The sequence below is a fragment of the Macrobrachium rosenbergii genome, chromosome 9 (genome assembly GCF_040412425.1).
Source record: "Macrobrachium rosenbergii isolate ZJJX-2024 chromosome 9, ASM4041242v1, whole genome shotgun sequence".
NCBI lineage: Eukaryota > Metazoa > Arthropoda > Malacostraca > Decapoda > Palaemonidae > Macrobrachium > Macrobrachium rosenbergii.
The window spans coordinates 50,966,108-50,989,113 of NC_089749.1; the positions used below are offsets into that span (position 1 = coordinate 50,966,108).

At 42.5% G+C, this 23,006-nt stretch overlaps 1 protein-coding gene across 2 annotated transcripts in view; it reads left to right on the forward strand.

The window, feature by feature from the left end:
• The first annotated feature begins 20,778 nt into the window (after positions 1 to 20,778).
• Positions 20,779 to 23,006, forward strand: part of Mrgn1 (Mahogunin ring finger 1) — a 109,869-nt gene continuing 107,641 nt past the window's right edge. For both annotated transcript variants that reach the window (XM_067109081.1, XM_067109082.1), the window contains exon 1: positions 20,779 to 20,980. The gene's annotated coding sequence lies outside the window, so the exon portion shown is untranslated. The remainder of the gene's footprint in view (positions 20,981 to 23,006) is intronic.

Here is a 23,006-nt window from a genome sequence, read left to right on the forward strand (position 1 = left end):
TTTCCGAGGCGCGTAGAAGGCGGTCCGTGGATGACTTGCGATTTCGAGGCGAGTTTCTTCCACGTGGTGAGATGCAAGGGCTTCCGTAAAGGGGGCAAGGCGATGGGGACTCCTCGAAACTCCAAGCAATGGCGTGTGGGCTCGAGGAATACGGTCGAAGGACACGAGGAGAAGTATACTTTTGAAAGGGCCACGTGGTTGGGATGCAAGGGCATCGATGGGGCCAGGTGTTGAGGGACGTCTTCACAAGTTCACTCCATATCTTCCAGCCCGCGTGTGTGTCGAGACCTCGTGGGCTTTTGCCTTTTATCCCCTCCTATGGGACAGGGGTGCGCCCAACACAGATGCTTTGACTCATTGCACCTGCTGCCCGCAGGGGAGGTTTTGGCCTGTAAGAGAAACACCCAAGCCAGATTACTTTTGCCTCGAAGGAAAGATCTTTATCAAAAATGGGAGCGCCTTTAATCTTTTAACCCTTGTTTTTAAGTCGATAGACAGATGGTCTATCGATCGGCCGGCTGGCAGTAAATGAACAACCAACAACAACAAAAGGAGGGGAGGTAATTTGCTAGCGAATTCTTGCTAATCATAATACCTCCCCATACAAGATGATGTACATACCTCCTTCGGGTGTGTACATCGATATTCAAGAATGAGCGGCAAATGCTTTACGTTACTCTACATTCTGCCTTGCAATGAACTTTACTCTAAGGGTTTTATGAAGCTGTGACGTTACTTTTAATAACACATTGGGACAATTTTCGTTAACAGAACGCAAAGTGATTTAAACACTTGCAAAAGAATAATTACTTTAGATTTGGTTACCCACTGGTAACTTTATAATGTGACTCGAACAATTGTGAATTAATTAAGATTATAGGACCACGTATATGAGGCTATGGCCAACAAATGAAAAGAAAGGTTATTGTTCAAGAATTAAAATACACGGTTACTTAATTTTAGATAAAATGCATGCGGTTAGTACAATCTGCCTTGAAGAGGCTGTGTAAATGAAAAACAGCGTTTATTTTTGTAAATGACATCCCCTTTTACGCGATACTGTAATGACTATACATATTCGCATTGATAATTTATCTTCGTTTTAACGTACTTTGCTTAGCCTAAGTTTGAGGGGCCCCACACGGATTTTGACAGCCGTATGCGGGCGAGAGTATTCGCGAGGTTTTAATTCGCTAACCTTAAACTACGCTAATTTTATGCGTCCACTGCCTACTCAATGTTATGACGGGCGAGCAGACAAAAGATGTGGGGTAGGACAAACAGAGATCTTGGAAGGAAATGGAAGGGGAAAAGGGATAATAATAACAAAGGAAAATTACCAAGACATTACGAATGAAACTTGACCGCATATGAAAGGCGGGACACGTCCTCAGAGCTTACAAAGGGGCATTTAAATCACAAGGGCAAGAGTTTATGACTCGCGATTCATTAAAATTAAAGATAAATAAATGACTAAAAGAAAGTAAATGATATTGGCAGAAGAGCTAAGGGAAAAAGAGTGAGGGTTTTATTGTGTTTTAGGGAATTTATTTTCCTTCGCCTATAAATTACGGCCCGGACTATCACTTAAGTCCCAGGGCGAGGAAAGTGCACCGAAGGGCGCGACTCCTTCAGGAGGGGCTGACACGCACGCCCGGTGCCAAGGTATGGCGCAAGGGCGTGCCACTTCTCACTCTGTTATTCTTAATGATTTATACATTGTGTGGGAATGGTATCCCGTATTTTAATAGCCTCTTGTGGGGATAATTTAAGGGAAGATTAGTAGAGGATGGTAAGAGATAGCAGTTCCTGAGGAACGGAAGAAGATAGAGGAGGGTCTGACATCCCCTTCTGGATTAGGGGTGCCAAGACCTTCGAAAAATGAAATGGTGGCACAGGTGCCATGGGAGCTCTAGAGCTCTTTGTAAGCTACCTGGAAATTTCCACGCCCGTGGTAATTTCGCCTCGAGTCTTTCTTAATGGGACAGTCGTCCTCGGCCGGGAAGCGGAGGGCCCGCGACCGGGGCGGCACGGAGTACCACCTGGGCCTGCTGATCGACAGCTGGCGCAGGAGTGTTCGTCTGGGTTCTACCATGATCCGTCGCGGCTCTTGTAGTTCATCGGCCAAGTGAGATATGGCAGAATCCTGACTTGCAATTGCGTCGGCGACGGGCTGAGGGCAGAGGAGGCGGTCGGGGGTGGCGTGGCGGCTCGCAGGTAACGTTGACCAGCTCAGGCACGGGTTGCGAGGCCGCACCTGCAGGTGAGCTTCAGCGGTGGTCGGGAGGAACCGTCTCTCTGACCGACGCTGGTAGCGGTGCCAGGCCGGGGAAGAGGGGTCCTGAGTTGGATCCCGTGAATGGAGATCGGCGTAGCGCTCTGGTGCTGGCACTGGGGCAGAGTCAGGCGCTATCAGAGGTTTCTTGGGCTCGTCGGTCAGGACGGACGAAGCTTGGCCCTGCTCGGGGCATGCAAGTGGCACCGGCAGGAATTTGGCATCTCCTGAAGGGAGATTTGATTGGGGCCCTGGCACTGGCACTGAGGCAGGGCCGGGCACTGGAATGGGATCGGGAACCGATCGAGGGGGCCACTGTACATTGTACTCAGGTGGCACTGGTGGGGACTGCACGTCCTCCTGGTACCCAGGGGGCGCCAGTCTTGGCTGAGGGAGAAGCGGGGGAGGATTACTCGCGCCCGCGGAATGATTCGGGGAATGGGGACCCCTAGATTGTCGTGATTTCGGTGGGGACTGAAAGTCCTGTCCCAGGATGACGTCATAGCCTCCGGGGAGATGGCTTGCTACTGCAAGATTGCAAATTTTGGATTGGTGAGGTCTTGTGACTCTCAATTGGACCGTAGGGAGTATCATTTTAAATTGATTTATTCCCTCGATCGTGACGAGTTTTCGTCTATTGACGATAGCTCCGTGGGAACTCTGTCCCTCGGATGAGGGAGATTTGTGCGCCGAGTCCTCGAAAGCAGTGACTGGCGCGCGGGCTCGCTACCTCGTGGAGGGGCCCGTATACAGGCCCTTCGGCGGGAGGGCCTAACGACTGGGGATCTGTGACGGCCAAGGCGGCGGTGGGAGTAGTTGATTTATTATTGCGTGGGCATTTTGCCCATGCGGAGAATGGCCATAAACCTTGCACGCCGTGCAAAATGTCTGGCTGAAATCTTTCCGCGCTGCCCTGTGGGGGCGAGGCGAGTTATTTGTCGGTTTTCCGGGAGAGAGGAGCCGGTTTCTTGTTCCGGCACTGTTCGGAGGAATGCCCCGTTTTCTTGCAATAATGGCAAGTTAGGGGCTTGCCAGTTTCCATTTTTGTGGGAATTTGAGCCTCCCAAGGAGGGACGGGGGATTGATCTTCCGCCCCATGGATCCTTCTTGAGGGTGGTGGGTTTCCCACATATCTGCTATTCGGCAACACTCCGTGAGTGTTGCTGGGGCTTTTCCACTATATGAGTGGCGAGGGCAGGAGGGCGAGCGCAGGAAATGTTGAATTTAAACCGCTCGAGTACCTCGGCGGTGTTAGTGGCTCCTTCGAATCGAGCCATTTTGTCAACGCCCGCTCTGAATGATCGCCCAATCGGACCAAGTCTGGCCTGCTTCTCTGGGCTGCTCTCCAACGTCTCCTCCACCGCTCGGGGGTAATCTCGCACGCCTTCGTAACTGCTTGGCGACGGCTTCCCAGTTTCCCGATCGTCTGCGGGAAGGGCGTGGTAAGCAACGAGGGCCTTTCCGCCCAGGAATTTAGTGAGAACAAGGGAGAGTTCGCGGGGAGAGATCGCAGCACTCCAGGACTCGTTCGGCCCTTTCAAGCCATACTTCAGGCTCGGACTCCGTCCATTTTGGCATGAACAGTGAGCTTGGCTGAGGGCACTCATCCCCGGCAGGGGGCGGGGGTGGCGGGCTGTCGTTCTAGCATCTGGAGCTCGTGGGGCGCTGTCGCTCTCGATCTTCCCATTCTCGTTCTCCCTTTTCTCTTGGGCGATTCTGTCTCTCTCTCTCCTCACGTTCTCTCTCCTCTCGTTGTTCTTGAGCGATTCGTTCTCTCTCTCTCTCCTGCTCTTGGGCAATTCTTGCCCTCTCTCTCTCCTCACGTTCTTTATCCTTCTCCTGCTCTTGGGCAATTCTTGCCCTCTCTCTCTCCTCACGTTCTCTCTCCCTCTCTGCACGTTCTTTTGCCTCTCGTTGCTCTTGGGCAACTCGTTCTCTCTCTCTCTTCACGTTCTCTTGCTCTCTCCGCCTTGGCATCGTCCACTCGCTCTTGAACCCATGCTCTCAGATCTTGCCCCGATAGTCCCATGTCCTTCCCAGCGGACATGTAGAATTTGAAATCCTCGTTTTGTTGGGCTCTGGTATTAGCCATCTTGAAATAATGGGGATATGATATGTCTGAGAAGACTCAGGTTGTCTGAAAAGACTCAATTGCAGGAATCTGAAACACTCAATTGTTCAGACTGCAGGAGAATGGATCTGTCGAATAAGACAGTTGATTAGTAAGTCTGAGGAGACTTTTTGTTAAATTGGATGTGTCTTGGAAAGACGTGGTTGTTCTTGGCGAACGAAGTCTAATATCGTCTCGGAAGACGTAGTTGGATTTTGTCACGCTCGGACTTGGCCGGCTGTAGCGTGAAGTTAAGGAGTTGTTTTAACGAACTAGAATGATCAGTCCCGTAAGGGCTTAGATGTGTGTGAACTACACTATATAATGTCTCAAAAGGACTTAATTTTGGGTTCCCGCAGGAATGAGAAATTCTCGCCACGTCGACGTAGAATTTTTGTATGAGTCTCTGAGGACTGGAATTTGGAGAAATTCTTGACGTAGAATTTTAGGAGTCTCTGAGGACTGGAGTTTGGAGGAATTCTCGCCACGTGCCGTAGAAATTTAGGAGTCTCTGAGGACTGGAATTTGGAGAAATTCTCGCCACGTGCGACGTAGAATTTTAGGAGTCTCTAGGACTGGAATTTGGAGAAATTCTCGCCACGTGCGACGTAGAATTTTAGGAGTCTCTGAGGACTGGAATTTGGAGAAATTCTCCCACATTGACGTAGAATTTTAGGAGTCTCTAAGGACTGGAATTTGGAGAAATTCTTTACGTGCGACGTAGAATTTTAGGAGTCTCTGAGGACTGGAATTTGGAGAAATTCTGCCACGTGTTGACAATGAGAATTTTAGGAGTCACGTAGGACTTGGAATTTGTGGAATTTGGAGGAATTCTCGCCACGTCTGACGTAGAATTTTAGGAGTCACTTAGGACTTGAATTACGATTCGTCCCTTAGGACTTAGAAATTACTAACGGGAAACCCAAAGAGAAATGAATGGGGAAAAAAAAAATGCTACACACGCGGGCATGGGCGGGGGTGGGGGTGCAGGTCGTTTGGCCAACACGGAGGTATTTTTAGATTCTGGGTGAATGAACCCGTATATTTATATACCGTCTGGGATTCGGAGAATTTCCCAGTCGTCTGAGAGGATAACAGTACAACGACCTAGTAATTTTCCCTATAAGCAGAGTTTAAATTTCGCTTTCCTAACACCTAACTCGAATTCTAACTACACTGAGAGAATTTCAGCAATGCAAGCTGACTTCGTCGTGTCCCACGTGGGAATTTATTACAGCGCCTAAATAACAGTTAAGCTAATTCGAAATGCGAAGATAAAAGTTATCACAGAGGAATTTCTTTCGCACTATTCCTCGAAGCGAGAATATGGCAAGGATTTTAACACAGAGGAATTTCGCACTATTCCTCGAAGCAAAGGATGGTTATCACTGGTTATTTCCTAACTACCTATCCTGAAAGGCATGCATTAACGAATCTAATACGGCAGTTCTTTTCTCTCAGTGATTACATGCGTCCCTATTTCTAATTCCTAGGAACAGTCACGATTGTAAAAAGGTTTTGCTAAGATTAACACATTACTTACGTGGAATTTTCTGGATCTGTGTGCTGGTTTTACACAAAGGTTCGTAATTGTCTCGTACCCAGCTTAGCTTTGCTAATAGCTGATCTGGCAAGTTGCAAATGCAATAAAGCAACACTAGGGAACTGCAACTGCAAAACGAGATCTATGGCCAGGTCGCCATTTTTACGTTTTTCCGTGGTTTTAGTTTGAAATATGCTCTGTGAGACAGGTAGCAACAATTTAAGTTAATTTAGCCTTGTGATTCTGACTTCGTGGGTGCGGAAAACGTAAAAAAGAGGAAAACAAAGGAGAATTTCATATGAGCTTAGGGCTCTTGTTACTGAGGAAATATTACGTAAAACACGTGGGCAAATTTAAAGGAGTGTATTTACATAAATGATATCAGTGCGGGAAAGAGGAACTCAAGTAGATTACTATCCTGAAGGAGATTCCTACGGGATTGAATGAAACTGGGGATTCCAGACACTGTCCGAGAAGCTTCCACGAAATAGGATCCTCTGAAATGAGAGATATGCACATTATACGCCAGTAATGAAAATAGACAAAAGAATAATGAATTGAAGCTGCACTGAGGGTGCCAAAGGAGTAATAAAGAATTAATACTGCCGATGCAAGAGGCGCACGGACATTAGACAAGGGAGATTTCTGGCTTTCTCCTTAAGAAAATATTACGAGACAAAAGCGTGACTGAAATGGGGCTCTTCAGGGCACTTTACCTTAGCAGATTTTCCGAGGCGCGTAGAAGGCGGTGCGTGGATGACTTGCGATTTCCGAGGGCGAGTTTCTTCCACATGGTGAGATGCAAGGGCTTCCGTAAAGGGCAAGGCGATGGGGACTCCTCGAAACTCCAAGCAATGGCGTGTGGGCTCGAGGAATACGGTCGAAGGACACGAGGAGAAGTATACTTTTGAAAGGGCCACGTGGTTAGGATGCAAAGGGCATCGATGGGGCCAGGTGTTGGGGACGTCTTCACAAGTCCACTCCATATCTTCCAGCCAGCGTGTGTGTCGAGACCTCGTGGGCTTTTGCCTTTATCCCCTCCTATGGGACAGGGGTGCGCCCAACACAGATGCTTTGACTCATTGCACCTGCTGCCCGCAGGGGAGGTTTTGGCCTGTAAGAGAAACACCCAAGCCAGATTACTTTTGCCTCGAAGGAAAGATCTTTATCAAAAATGGGAGCGCCTTTAATCTTTTAACCCTTGTTTTTAAGTCGATAGACAGATGGTCTATCGATCGGCCGACTGGCAGTAAATGAACAACCAACAACAACAAAGGAGGGGAGGTAATTTGCTATGAATTCTTGCTAATCATAATAATATATATATATATATATATATATATATATATATATATATATATATATATATATATATATATATATATATATATATATATATATATATATATATATATATATATATATATATATATATATATATATATATATATATATATATATATATATATATATATATATATATATATATATATATATATATATATATATATATATATATATATATATATATATATATATATATATATATATATATGTATGTATGTATGTATATATATATTTATATTTATATATATATATATATATATATATATATATATATATATATATATATATATATATATATATATATATATATACATATACATATATATATATATATATATATATATACATATATATATATATATATATATATACATATATATATATATATATATATATATATATATATATATATAATATATATATATATATATATATATATATATATATATATATACATATACACACACACACATATATATATATATATATATATATATATATATATATATATATATATATATATATATATATATATATATATATATATATATATATATATATATACACACACATATACATACAGTAAACCCCATTATTCGCGTACTCATGATTCGCAGACTCATGCATTTGCAGGTTTCTCTGTGGAACATATCTAGCCATTATTCGCAGAAAATTCGCCCATTCACAGTATTTTTCACTGGGAAATATTCACTAATTACTGTATTTTCATATAATTTTCATGAATAAATGCACTTTTTGTGATAAAACTATTAAAATACTCAGGTATATGCAATTTTACAGGGTTTTCTGTGTTTAAACTTTCAAAATGGGCAGTTCTAAGTGTTTTTAGAGGGGTTTTAAGTGTTCGCGGATTTTAGCTATTCGTGGGGGGTGTGGTACACATCCCCCCACGAATAAGGGGGTTCACTGTACATATATATAGTATACAAACACACATGCACACACCCTAATTATGAATGAGTTACATTCTGGACAATTCTGGTGAATTGTTTATATGTTAGCTACTGTACTTTTCACGCCTACTTAGGTACAGTATGATATAAAGTTAATACAGTACTTTATAGAATAGGAACACAGAACAAAATTTGAACTTACGGGTGGCAAGGGGGCGCTCTAAAAACCATTTTCTTTTGCGATCCTGTTTGTTTGTATTTCTGAATGTTTGTAAGTTGAATACTCATAAGTAAGTTGGATACTCATAAGTAAGATGTTGTCTGTATATTATCAATGTTTTTATAGACAAATAGTGTTCAGATTGAGTTTTTGTTGTGGCTTCTATAAGCCACATCTTTTATTTGTGTGAATGACATTTCTGTTTTTGAATGCCTATTCAATAAATAATTTTCTAATTTTAGGGATGAAATTCCCTTATCAGTTTCCAAGATCAGAAATCTTGACCAACCTCTCCTCCCAAAGAGGGAGTCAAAGTGAGTCAAGGTTGGGTCATACTGATATATACTTCTTTTGGGTTTGTTGTATGGTACAGTACTGTATTAAGGTTTTAATATCACCTTGATTTTGGTAAACTAAGGCTTCCTGAGAACAGTCCATTGCCGTACCAGAAGTCATTAGGAGGTTAAAAGAGTCGTCATAGAATGAGTACTATTAATTTCGTCCAGGATGAGGTCCCTCTCACCAGGAAGACCCAGCAGTGGGAGGAGCAGTACTGTTACCCATAGTGGTAAGTGCTCTGGGATCCTCGCCTAGATAAACACCATACTCTAACCATAGGGGATGTTAGTCGGTCGAGATCGGACCCAGCACTGAGGGCATGGTTTAACATAAAATTTTCCCCTCTCTCGACCATCGGGCACTAGTTGTATGGGTGTAGCAACATGCCGTCAAACTCCACCCACCTCCAAAGTTTAAAGAACAGAGGTTTCACAAATTCAATACTGTACCATGCAAAGGCCGTCAGTGAAAAAGAAAGGGAAGGGAAGAATTCATAGAAGGAGGAGTGAAAGAGAAAGAAGGGAAGGGAAGAATTCATAGGAGGAGGAGTAAAAGAGTTATGGGTCTCAATGTTCAGTTGAATCCACAGCAGAGAGTGTAGGTGTAAAAGAGCATACTCTCCCTGCAGTGGATTCCTAAGCCCCCACCTTGTGAAGGGGATGGGATCAGGGGCAACGACTTTAACAACAAACCCCCAACAATCAATATCATGTTTAGCTTCATAACTCAAAATTGGAAAACTTGGCCATTGAAAACAAAGCAGAGAAACTGTAAAAATGGGGGGATGGATAAAGACAAGAAAGCAGATATCTAACATGTCCACTGAATCTAGTTGTCGTCCATGGCAGATGCTATAACCAAGTTGGATTATACCATGGAAAATATTGTCAGAGCTATAAACTTGCTTGGGTCTGATATATTAAAAACTTTTCCTGGCTGACCCTCCTTTAAGTCAGTCACTGAACTTACTCAAGGCAGTCAAGAAGCCAGCTCCTACATGGATAGGAATGCAGGCATGCCCTCAAGCGGTTGTGGAATATAAAACAGTCAGTATAGAAGACAAAAGTATCTGAATTCCTTTTGTTCCTAGCTTTAACCGCAGTATAGTACAAAATAAGAGCTTAATATAATATAACATAAATAGGCCAATTGCTACTCATATGGTAGCAGTCTTTTATGCCACATGTTTTACCAATAAACTTCAAATAGTGAGCTCAGCATGCTTCGTCAAAGACAAAATGCTTCCACACTGATTATTCTTGCAAGATCTAGTTTCAGGAATAGGCTTACTGGATGAAGACAATAAGCAAAACAAAAGGTAGAACTAACAATATTCCAGTGTATCACAGGGAAAACAACTTGAAATGAAATACTTTACAATAGCCAGAGAAAACTCCCAGTGATGTAACATTATGGCAGCAGAAAACTAACAGGCATAAAGATTCTAGGTAAGATTCATAAAAATAATTTACTTTGAACAAGTAATGTACAGTAGTATACTCAATAATAGAAAACAGTGATAAATTCAACTGTCTGTAATTGATGGCAACTTGTAAACTAATAAGATACACTAATTAGTACCGATAAATAAATAAATGAAAGTTTTCCTGTGAGTGGCCACAAACAAGTGAACTCGAAACCAAATGTCTGGAAGGTTTTTCCACACAGGCTACAGTGCAAGCCAAAGTTTGAGAAGTTAATTACATGATACCTGAACTGGTGTAAGGAAACTAAATGCTGCACCTGAAGTGGCTAAGACATCACACATAGAGTGCCAGGGACTCCCAAACAATTAAACAGATGCATAAGTGAATATGAGGTATGTCAAGCACCCCAACAGATTGTATGATGTGGTACATTGGTTGCACATACTTCTTTCAGAACAGGAGCTAAGGATGGCTTAGAATTGCAGTTCATGGAAGATGGCCAAGGATGATGCTTGTCAGCAATGACCAAAATCTGATATTAATCCAGGAAGTTGCAGACATAGAACAAATTGTCAAAAGGATGAGGCTCTCAGCAGCTTGATATTTTGATACTGAAGTCATATGTCTACTCTACAAACAAAACAAACAGACATGTGAACTTAGTTCAAAAGTACACTATCATCTATTGAAGTGTTACATAAAAGAAGAGATTTGTCAAGTCGATTTGCTTTACAATTATCTGTGTATAATATCCCAGTCATTATAAAGGATTTTCAGTCAATCAAAAGGTATACTTTTATAATGATTTATATGAGAAAATATAATAAATTTTTTTAATAATTTGTATTTTACCAGTGTGGTAACAAGGTGTTAACAGGTGAAGATGGGGTGAGTGCGGGAGTATCCCTTATTCACTGACCTTTGCACTCACTTTTCCTTCAGCAACAGGGACTGAGCAGGGCAGCTAAGGTTAGACTAAGTATAAAATACTTAGACAAAATAACAAATTCTGATTTAAAATTTGTTACTTGTTCCTACAGGAATGCAAGCCATTGCCTTTTATACAGGAGACTTGGTCCTGTATAAAAATCTAACTGGAGTTGAGAACCACCACAGAACTGCCATAATCCTAGATGCCTTGCAAGCAGGGTAGGACATGACTCCTGAACCTCCTACAAGTCTGGCAAAATTATTAGCCAGAGTAGTAGGGCCCTGGTCCTGAGTGCCCTTCCTAAAGCAAGAAGAGGTTATTCAGGGTTACTCAAGTAAGGAAAGATTTGGAGAACCATAACATTCCCTGTAAGGAATATCTTGTCGGAAGGGTGCTGCACGAAACTCTGGACTAGGTACTGACCTTGTCCAAAACACAGCTCAGCCAACTACACAACTTGTTGAGCCTCCACCACCAATCCTAAAGAAAAATATTCTGGACCTGTGAGCAACATCCCTCAGGTACATTAAGGAAAAGGGAGTTAGATATGTCAGACACCCAGACTGAAGCCCTTAACTTTGAAAGTCCTCCCATGGGATGGGAACCAATCTCTTCCTCAGAGGAGGTGATGGTCCAATGAACCCTATTAAAGCCAACAGAAAGTTTCTAAACAACTCTTTCCCACACTAATCAGTACTTATGAAAGAAGAAAACACTCCAAACTCTGAAAAGCTCAGGTCAGCAAAGTGGTATCTCATTCAGCTCTCCACCTTAGATTTGGAAGGAAGAATTGAGAAAACTCTTAATCTCTTGTCAAATACGGATGAATCTTAAGCTATCATTGAACTGAATAACAACAAAATGAGAGTGATCCCCACCCCAACAAAGCCGAATGTGATACAACTTGCCAAAAGACTTCCTAGTAATATGAAGAGGCCAGGTAAGAACAGTCTAAGTGTAAAGACTCTATCAACACTAGAACAGAGTCCTGAAAGATGCCCACCTAATGCCTAAAGCACTAAGAACACAAATCACTTGGAACCAAAGTTTACAAGAGATGGAGACTGTTCAACACTTAACAACATGGACAATGCCATCAAAGAGGATAGGTCTAACCCAATCAGTTAAAAGATTGAAAGGCAAACTGTAGCCTTTACATCAGACACTGAAAGGGACCTAACTTGGTTCAAGTAAAAGGAAAACATCTACAGTCTGCTGTGTTTAAACTTTGAGCAGAGAGATACCTCTCATGTGTATTTATCATAGAAGCAGCTCCTCCCCTTGATACAAGTTTTCCAAAAAATCTTGAAAGGTACTCTAAGAAATCCCTTGCTACTCTGCAAGAAAAAGTGTTTCTCACCAGAACTGCTGGAAAATTCCAGCAAAAAATTGCAGGAAGTGTACTGCTCAGTGAGTCACTCTTACAGACTTTGACCAGGAAACAGCAGATTAGGAAACCCCATCACAAGAGGCCAACAAGGAACCACCAGAATCAAGTGAAGAAGGAATGAGAAACAATGTTTATCACTCCCCAAAGAAGTTTGGGATAGAGAAAGTAAACAAAACCAGAGCATTCTACAGGTGATGCGATTTACTTCCACCACCACTCAGAAAACTGAAAATTAAAGCAGAAAACTGAGGTTTTCTGCAATCCTGATCTCTACCATTGAGTGTGGAAATTCAAACACTCAACACTTCTTCACTGTTCAGGAGAACAGGGACCAAAATGCCCCTGTACCCAGACTATGACATCCGAGTTGAACTACAATAACATCCCTCTGCATGGAACGCATATTGCAGACAACTTAATGGCAAGCAAACCATCCACTCAAGCACCCACATTGCTAAAGGATGCAAAGTATGAGACACGCTAACCTTTACTCAAAGCATCTGTCACAACAGTGGTGTAAATGCTTATCCATACACTGTAAAACTTTTGACTGTTCCAAAACCTACAACATTAAGCATGCTGCAAGCTCAGTGGGACCAGTGCAGTGCTGATGAGGTGCATCCAAAAGACATCTGAGACAAAATTCTTCCCAGGTGTGTGTCACTCCCTTCAGACGCTTTTGAAACCAAAGCAATACTGAAGGCAAAGACTGGAACCCCCTAAAAAGGTTTCTGTTGTCAAAGAAATGTGAAAACCTCCTTAGCACTTGCTTCAGTAAAGAAAAGTGGTAAGGTGTCGTCTGAACCAGCAATTCCGTGACTTACCAGATGCAGAAAAGAAAACAGTAGGAGACAAGCAGTATGAGGTACCTTGTAGTGACAGAAGACCTAGGATCACCTGCCAAAGCCAAAAAGGCTGTTCCTGCTAGAACATGAACTACACCATCACCTCACTATGCTTGCTAACATGAGACGCCATCTAATAGGCACTCTCCACTGTCAAGTGTCAGTAAGATCAGGTATTCTGCTTGCTGCTTGGGAATGGGGTTGGACTTCACTTACTTGATAGCAAACCTCCTCTGTGATGAAAATATGAGAAGTCCATCAAGATCTGAAGGAGTCACAAGTTACAATTAACGATAAATAAAATAACAAGTTGGGCTGAGAAACAGGGTTTTCAAATCTCTGTAAGCAAGACTACTGCTGTCCATTTCTGCCAGATTAGGGAGTACATCCTGATCCAGACCTCTATTTGTATGGCCATAGAATCCCATGTAGAACAAGCGCGTTTTCTTAGGCCTAATTTTTTTGACAACCAGAATGACTTGGGTCCCCATATCAAACATATCAAAGCAAAAAGTGCCTAGAAGCTCTACACATCTTGAAGGTGCTGTCTCATACCAGTTGGGGAGCTAGTAGAAATCTTATACTAAAGCTTCATAAAACCTTAATCTTATCAAAGCTGCCATATGGTTTGAAGTATATTCTTCAGCCTCTCCATCTAACTTAAAAATTTTAGATTCTGTTCATCGTTCAGGTATTCGTATAGCCACAGGAGCTTTTTCGTTCATCACCAATATCTAGTTTGCTAGTTGATGCAGGAGAAATACCCTTGAACTCTATCGTCAGTCATCATTACTTCGATACTGGTTTAGAGTGCAAAGACTTCCAAGTCTCTGGCATTTGCTGTGGCAAACAGAAATATTTTTAACAGTTTTTATGAAAATCATCCAAGGTATCCTACTCCTTTTAGCTATAGAATTAAAAGATTTTAGAGGATACAAATATTGCCAAAAAAATCCCCATACTTCCTTTTGTGTATCCCATTACTCCTGTCTGGAAGTTACCTGCTGTGAAATTCTGCAGGTACTTCAGTCAAGCAAAGAGGGCTAAATCTGATGAGAAAATGAGGGCAATATTTTTAGAGCATGCTTCAGAGCATATGGATACAAGATTTATATTTACCGATGGTTCCAAATCCAATCCTGGCGTTGGTTATGGCGTTTTTAGTGAATCTTTTAACCGAAGAGGTGCGCTTCCTTCAGTTGCTTCAAACTTTACAGCTGAGCTGTATGGCATCTTAGTAGCACTGGAACATATTGCAACACTCCCAGTGTCTAGCTACACAATATTTTGTGACTCTTAAAGTGCCTTAGAGTCCCTGGAAGTCTTCAATACTGATCATCCCTTAGTGTTGAAGATCTTGCAGTGGATCTTCTTGCACCATTGTAGAGGAAGCGTTGTTTCTTTTGTTGGGTTCCTGCCCATGTGAACATATCAGGAAATGAAAAGGCAGACCAGCTAGCCAAATTAGCAGCACAAATTCTGATACCCAGAAAATGTCCTGTTCCATATCGTGATGCATTCCATATTATATGAAATCCATCCAGCAATTATGGGCACTTCAGTGGGACAGAGTAGGCCCCAATAAAATGAAAGAAATCACTAGTCAGACACACCCTTGGAAATATGACCTAATGCCAAGGAAGTGGGAGGTTGTATTGTGTAGATTACGTATTGGCCATACACGTTTAACTCACGGCTTTGTGATGAATCGGGAGAATGAGCCCTTCTGTGACGATTGCTTGGTTCCACTGACTGTTAGGCATTTGCTGGTTGAGTGTCCCAGTCTAGTGGAACTTAGGAATCATTTTTATCAAATAGCAGTGAAGCAGGTGGTAATTATAACATGGCAAAACTGTTGGGAGAAAGTATATGTATTAAGAATGTTATCTCTTTTATCAAAAAGCTGGTCTTCTCAAATATATTTGACAGCTGTAATATGTTAGTATATATATTTTTTCTTAAGTTATACTGTTTATTGGATCAAATTTATTAATAGTTCTTTTTAGCAGAATTTATATATTTATTTGTTTATTTTAGTTAGTTTTCTTTTTGTTTTTTCTTTTTAATAAAATTTATATGTAGTTCTGTTTAGCAGAATTTTAATTTTAATTTTATAACATACTGTAAAAGTGAAAAGATCACATTTAGTATTCGGCGTCGGTGACCCTGGTAGTTGTGACGCCAGATAACCCCACAATTAATCAATCAATCACCCTGAAAGGTGCTATTATTCCAAAACTTAGGCCAATCACAATAAGTGAATACCCTTCAAAGTGCCCAAGCAAAACTAAAGGTGGAAAGTATGTAATATCCCTGGAATAGGCTATCACCAACCTGAAACAGCAATGTGAACTGGTAGAATGATTCCTCTGAGGCATCCTACCAGTTCACAATGCTGTTTCAGGTTGGTGACAGCCTTTTTCCAGGGATAAGGAATCATTCTACCAGTTCACATTGTTGTTTCAGGTTGGTGACAGCCTTTTCCAGGGATATTACATACTTTCCACCTTTAGTTATGAAAAATGGGTACTTGAAAGTACTCGTCCTTCAGTTTTCTTGAGAGAAAAACCCCCTCTCTTTTTGATGGGTATTTGAGCCGTGATTCTCTCCCAAATCACTTCTGCCCTAGCAACAAAATTGAGACACACACGAATATGGAGTAAGATGCAGAATTTGTTCAGTGTATCAAAGGGGAGAGTAATGTCCTAAAGCAGAAGCCTATAGCTGTTCTGAAGAACTAGGAGAAAGATTCTATCAAAGAGGGGAGAGTAATGTCCTAAAGCAGAAGCCTATAGCTGTTCTGAAGAACTAGGAGAAAGATTCTGTCCCTGCACCTGCCAATACAGGTAAGAGAGGTTAACCTTCATCGTGGCAGAGGAGGGGGTAGTCAGTCCCTGCTACCTCCCCGCCCCCACTTCCTTTCTACTTCATACCTGGCACAGCCACAGGGAGATGGGTACAAAGAGCAATTCTATTTTACTCAAAGGAGAAGGATTGGCTTCATGTCCAATTTATGGAAGAACACATTTCATCGAGATACCAGGCATGGGGAATGCCAGCCCTAAGGATTCAGCCACATGCAACTTTAAACCTGAAAGTTTCAAGTAAGCATGAATAATAAGAAAATCCAAAGGCACGACTCTGATCTGCCATGATCTCCACACCAGAAAGTGCACAGAAAAACTCAGCACCAAAAATTTCCAAAGAAGCGATTCATAAGCAAATCTTGCTTCAAGAAAAGAGAGACAGACAAACTATCTCTTATGAAGAACCAAGTTCACCCAGTGGAACAGTGCTTTAGAGTGCCAGGGATGAGGACCCTACCCCTCGATTCCAATCACCTCCCTAATTGCCACCACTCATAGCTGGAAGGGAGTTTAGGTGGAAGGGAAAAAAGAAGTGTGCTAGGGATGGCAGACACAACTGTCTCATGAGGCTGAATGTTGCCAACCGAAGACATATCACAAGCCAATAAGCTGCTAAAATGGCATCTAGCTTAGATTTAACCAAGCTGAAAAAAGAAAATTGGAGGTAGCGAGGAGGAGAAGAAACCAACTGTAGTAGCTACTGACAATATATGTCTTAGAAATAGGGTACAAGAAGAAAGGGAATCTCAGATACAGACACCCTTGAAAAGGTTCAGCAATAGACTATTATCATTGGAACTGGAACAGATAACAGAAAAATTGTTAAATTAGGAGCTAAGGCTAAGCTAAGTTTCCTGCCATTTAAAGCCTGACAAAAACATTGTTGATTATAATTGGTATGATGACTTACACTTACTGGAATGATCTTTTTGCTAGGGAGCCAAACACAACTGATGAGAGGCAGGTGTCAAGAGGACACAGAACAACCTTGCCTGGAGAACCAACCTGGTCCCTTGCAGCAGTCTTCCAACTGTCGCTAAGCAATCCCAAACTTGGGCTACAGACAGATGAAGCCTGGACACCTTTCCTCTTAGGGGTTGATTCACACTCTGGGTCCGGTCGCAATTCAGCCTTCATATAAGCAAATAGTGTTATCTTTTGTCCTATGAAAACATGGATAATCAAAAGAAAACACCACAATGAGGTCCTGCAAAAGGTAGGTAAATTATTAAAAATAGTTTTCCTTTTATTTATCACTGATATAAGGATACTGCATACAGCTAGCATAAACATGCACAAACTGAGTGATTGCTTCTCTGAATAGTGTGTTTTCCTTTTGCAGATCACCCTCAATCTTGGATAGTATTTTCTCAAATGTTCCAATGTTCATTCTGAAATAGCTGTGGAATTTACTGTCATCATCAATAAGAAGAGGATATAGAGTATGAAATTCTCCTCTGCTCTTCCTATCTTGCAACATAGGATGAACCCACAATCTTTCTTTTTTTGATTTTGCTTTCTTTCTTCTTCATCATCATCAGGTGCAATGGTGATTATTGCCAAATCGGCTTGAGAAAAGTCACACATCCTTTGTAGCCAGTGGTGAGACTACCGTTGGTGTTGAGGGAGAGGAAATGATGGGACCGAGAGTGGAGCGAGAGTAGACTGGATGTGTGAACATGTGAGAGGTGTTAAAGAAAGAGCAGGAAGGCAAGAACTGCTGGTTTATTGATGAAGCGACCTGCTTATAAAGCGGCGTGCAGACGTCGGCGTATATGCAGAGACCGCCAGTACAAAAATTTACAAGTGACCTGAGGTCAAACTATTTCTCTACAAAAACAGGACAGGTACTTATAGAAATTATGATGATGAACAATAGCTGGTGGGACACAACAATACTCTGACACATATACTGTACTTGGTACAAGGGCAAATGAACAGGTAATAAACATACAAATCACAATAACAATAATAAGATTGTTTACATGCGACCTCAGGTCAGCTGTGAAGGCACCGCAGAAAACGGGATGTTCATCATAGAGAACCCGTTGAGCGGGGACTTTACAATGCTTCCCTCCTCCCCCCCCCTCCAAGATGTAGGTAACGTCTGACCAAAGCAGGTATCTGCTGGGGTGGCGGAAGGGGCCGCGCCTCTTCGATGCCAGGTGGGAGCAGCTAAAGGCAGGATCTCCCTCGACAGGCTAATCTCTTTGTGCCTGCTGCTGCTGTCAGTCCGGGGAGGAGGAGAAGGAGGAGGTCCTGGAGGGCATGCCACATCTCAAAGAGGTTTGTGTCTTGCCGGGGTTGATGGCGAGGTCGAGGGCATAGGCGGCCCTCTTGGAGATTGGCAGGGGAGCAGGTCTCTACAAGAGTGGCCTTTAATTCCTGGAAGGTGGCAGGGCTCGTGGTTGACGTCATCCACAAGCCACCTTCCTGTATATCTCCTCCAGTAGGGCGTTGATAGTGATGTCCGCCTTCAACACCTCGTCGGTCAGGCCTGCCACCCTGAATTGCCCCTCGACCCTGTACAGTAGAGCCAGGATGCTGGGTTCTGATGGGTGAATGGCGGCAGCTTTATGCTGAGGGCTGCCCTCGATTGGTCCGTCAGGAGGGGCATCACCTGGGGAACAGGCACCAGCCTGGAGGAGCACGTGGGTTTCGGCGTGGAGGAGGGCTCGAGGGGGTTGCGAGGGAGACATCTGCCTCCGAGAAGTTTGTGGTAATTTGTATGTGGTTGGGAATGTCCACATCCATGCTCATTCCGCACTCTCACTTGGGTGTGAGGAACGTTTAGCGTCAATACACGCTTGGGGGCGTGCTGTGCGGGTCCGCTAATGACGCCGGTGATTTGCCGACGAGGTCAGTAATGCCTGAAACTTTGTAGAGTGCCGTGGTTAGTCCGTTAGGGTGTGGGTTGGTTCATCGGGCCAAGACTAAGTCGCCGTTTGGGTCCGTTAATGGCTCCGGGGACCACTCCGGGGGTCACCACTGAGAGGTGCTAAAGAAAGAGCAGGAAGACAAGTACTGCTGGTTTATTGATGAAGTGACCTGCTTATAAAGCGGCGTGCGGACATTGGCGTATACGCAGAGACCGCCAGTGCAAAAATTTACATGTGACCTGAGGTCAAACTATTTCCCTACACAAAACAGGACAGGTACATATAGAAAACATGATGATTAACAATAGCTGGTTGGACACAAAAATACTTTGACACATATACTTGGTACAAGGGCAGATAAACAGGTAATAAATATACAAATCACAATAATGATAGTAAGATTGTGTACGTGCGACCTCAGGTCAGCTGTGAAGGCACTGCAGATTTTCCAGGATGTTCATCATAGAGTATCTGTTGATGAAACTAAAACAAACACACCAGAACCGAGGCTGAAGCGCAACCAGACCTACAGTGTGAATCCTTAAAGGGGATTGCAGAAAGAGCACTACTATGGGGACACAGACTGCTTACTCAGGACCAGAATTCAGTTAACAGGTTCTCGAATAAGACTAACTTCCTGTTCTATTTTAAAATATGCAAAGGGGGAGCAGAAAGTGGAGCTGAGGTTGTAATCAGGTCTAGGCAGAGAAAGTGATGAGAGAGTAGGGGATGGAGGAGTTTAATTAGGAGATGAAGGAGATAGCAGTGATGCAGGATTAGAAGTAAAAAAGAGTTTTAATTAAGTGCTTCCTGAGTTAACATTCTCTTCTTCATATAAAGAAATTTATTTACAAATCATCTGATCACTTCCTACATTCTTCACACTTCCAACCTACAACCAGTACATACTGCATGCCAACCCAATACCATATAATACAGTGTGTACACTATCTAATTCAATGGAATACAATCTGTTAATACACAGAATAGTCCTCCAAAACTTTTTTTTTTTTTTTTGTTCATATTGTCAGTCAAACATCCTGAGCCACTGAATGATTTTCAGGTGGGCACTGACGAAATTTAACGAAATATTTCTGAATCCACCTCCTCAAGGATGAACTTTTATAAAGAAGTAAATGCCAATTTTAGTATACATGATACTTATACAGGTAAAGCTAAGTGGTTTGAGATTGAGAAAGTATCATGGGCTTGCATTCGGTTGAGTGTTCATTACCTAGCTATAGGAACTGGACATTGGAACAGATGAGGAAGGAAACACTTTCCCGCAGCACTTTACCTACGAAACAGTTTGGCTTTTGGAGAGTAAGCAACTTGTTTCGTGAAATGTCAGATCAAAATGTGGAATATAAAATCATACTTAGCATATTGCAAGACATTACATTACAATGACAGTTCATTTTAGTCCATTGTTGTCTCTGTGTTCTTTTGTAGGTGTTCGTGTAGTTTATTAGAATATTAACTTTGTCAGTATGTTATCTTTATTATTTTTTTATGGAGTGCTTGCCACTTTTACAAAGTTGTTTGTATGGAACTTTTCTTATTAATCGAACCAAAAAATTATCTATTGTCAGATATGAGAATCTTGTAATATTGAATTGTTTGTAATTAAGGCCGTTTGTAATTTTGTGGTCAATATATCGATCTATCTATCTATCTGTATCACAATACAGGAAAAAGCCTGCATTAACTAGCAAATCACCGACTGCCATCGTGAACCACAGGTAGAAAAATCTGACGAAAACCAAAACATTCAAAGCACACATGGTGGAGAACAGGTGAACCAGACAGCCATCCAGGTGCACCAAGTGATCCTTTTATTTTGAATGCCGACCGCACCTCCTGGTGTGAAGATGTAGCTACCTTTAACAGTAGGTAAGTTTCATCCCTAATAAATACTCATATGTAAAGGTTTGTACTTCTGTTGGAACAATGATTCATCTATTTTGTTACACAAATTTCCGTCAGCAAATAAGAATTACTTACACTGAGGATCAGATCCATTAGTTTCTGCCCAGACTCCATTCAAACAGCCTGAAAAATAAAAATTTCAAAATAGCTCCTTTTACTTTATGAGTCTTCAATATTAAGAGACCCTACAACATAAGCCCTCAGATTTTTCCTTCTTTTTTCTATCAAATCTTCATAAGGCGGATATGAGGAGGCTGAATATGTTGAGCATTTTTCGATATGAGGAAGCTGAACATGTTGAGTATTTGCTACATAGTAATTATTTGCCTGAGCTTGTTAAAAATTATAAAAATGAAAAACAAAATACCAAAGCTCATATATTTCTAAAGCCAATTTTTGTTTGTTTGACTGAAAAATACACAATTAATTTAAGAAAACAATTTTTCAAGTACTTTATGTTATTTCTTAGGTATACAAACCAGAGTCTTCTATATAGGAGTATCTTTTAGTGTGAGCTTGATCCGTCATTGAACTTGATAACATGGTAGTAACTAGTGGTGAAGAGGGTGAGTTGGGGAATATCCCTCCCTCACCTACCAACATTTCCCATGTTTTCTGCGGTCATTGGGATCAAGCTGGGCAGCTAAGGTGGGCTCAGCATATAAAGGCTGTGTTTGTGTACCTGGTAAAAAACACACTATTTTTAAGTTCGTTATTTATTCCTAAGGACCGCTGACTTTTACGCAGGAGACTTACTCATTAGGTGGGAGGTAGCCCCAGTCAACTGACTAATGTTGAACGCCCCTCAAAAATGCCATACTCCAACCATTACGGTGAAATGGCTGACCATGTGAGAGGTGCTAAAAAGAGAGCAGGTGGACATGGACTGCTGGTTTATTGAGAGAGCAGGCCGCTTATAAAGGAGACGTCATACAAAGACATACAATAGGATACAGGTGACCCGAGGTCAGTTGTTCTCAATGTGAAACAGGACAGGTAAATACAAATAACATGTAAAAATAAAATTACAAGAATGGACACAATAATGTTCTGACACTTGTACAATGTAAACAGGCATAAATGAATGTTGGCCGGGGCCCCACACTAAGGTCTTCAGGTGGCCCTTCAGGATCTCCGTCATGGGGGCCATGGTGTGCGCGACCCCGGGGATGAACCTCCTGTAGTAGTTGACCATCCCGAGGAATTCCTGTATGGCCTTGATGGAGGTAGGGGTGGGGAACCTGGTAATGGCTGCGACCTTGGATGCGAGTGGATGGACACCCCGGGGATATCTTGTGGCCCAGGAAGTCGACGCTTTCAATGCTTCTTCTTCTTCTTCTTCTTCTTCTTCTGAAGGTGCATTTATCGAGCCTGACGACGAGGCCGTTCTCCTGCAGGCGCTGCAGGACCTTCCGGATGTGTCGCAGGTGTTCTTTGTGGGATCTGGAAAAAATCAAAATGTCATCTACATAACAGACGCAGAAGTTCAGGTCCCCCAGGATGCTGTCCATCAGTCTTTGGAAGGTTGCCCCTGCGTTCCTCAGGCCGAAGGTGGAGAAGGCGAAGACATAGGATCCGAAGGGCGTGATGATGGCAGTTTTGGGGATGTCCTCTGGAGCTACTGGTACCTGAAAGTAGGACTTCAACAGATCTAATTTAGAAAATATTTTGGCCCCGTGAAAAGAGGCCGTGAGATCTTGCATGTTTGGAAGGTGGTAGTGATCTGGTTCCATTGTGAGATTGGGCTGCCTGTAGTCACCACAGGGTCTCCAGGAGCTGTCCGGTTTCTGCACCATGTGGAAGGGGGAGGCCCACGGGCTGGAGGCCTTCCTGCATATGCCCATACGCTACATCTTGGCGAAAGTGTCCTTGGCCTCCTGAAGTCGCCTAGGGGGGAGCCTCCAGAACTTTGCGTGTGTTGGGGGCCCCTTTGTTTTAATGTGGTGGTAGATTCTGTGCTTGGCAGGGGCCCCAGGCACCTGATGCAGTT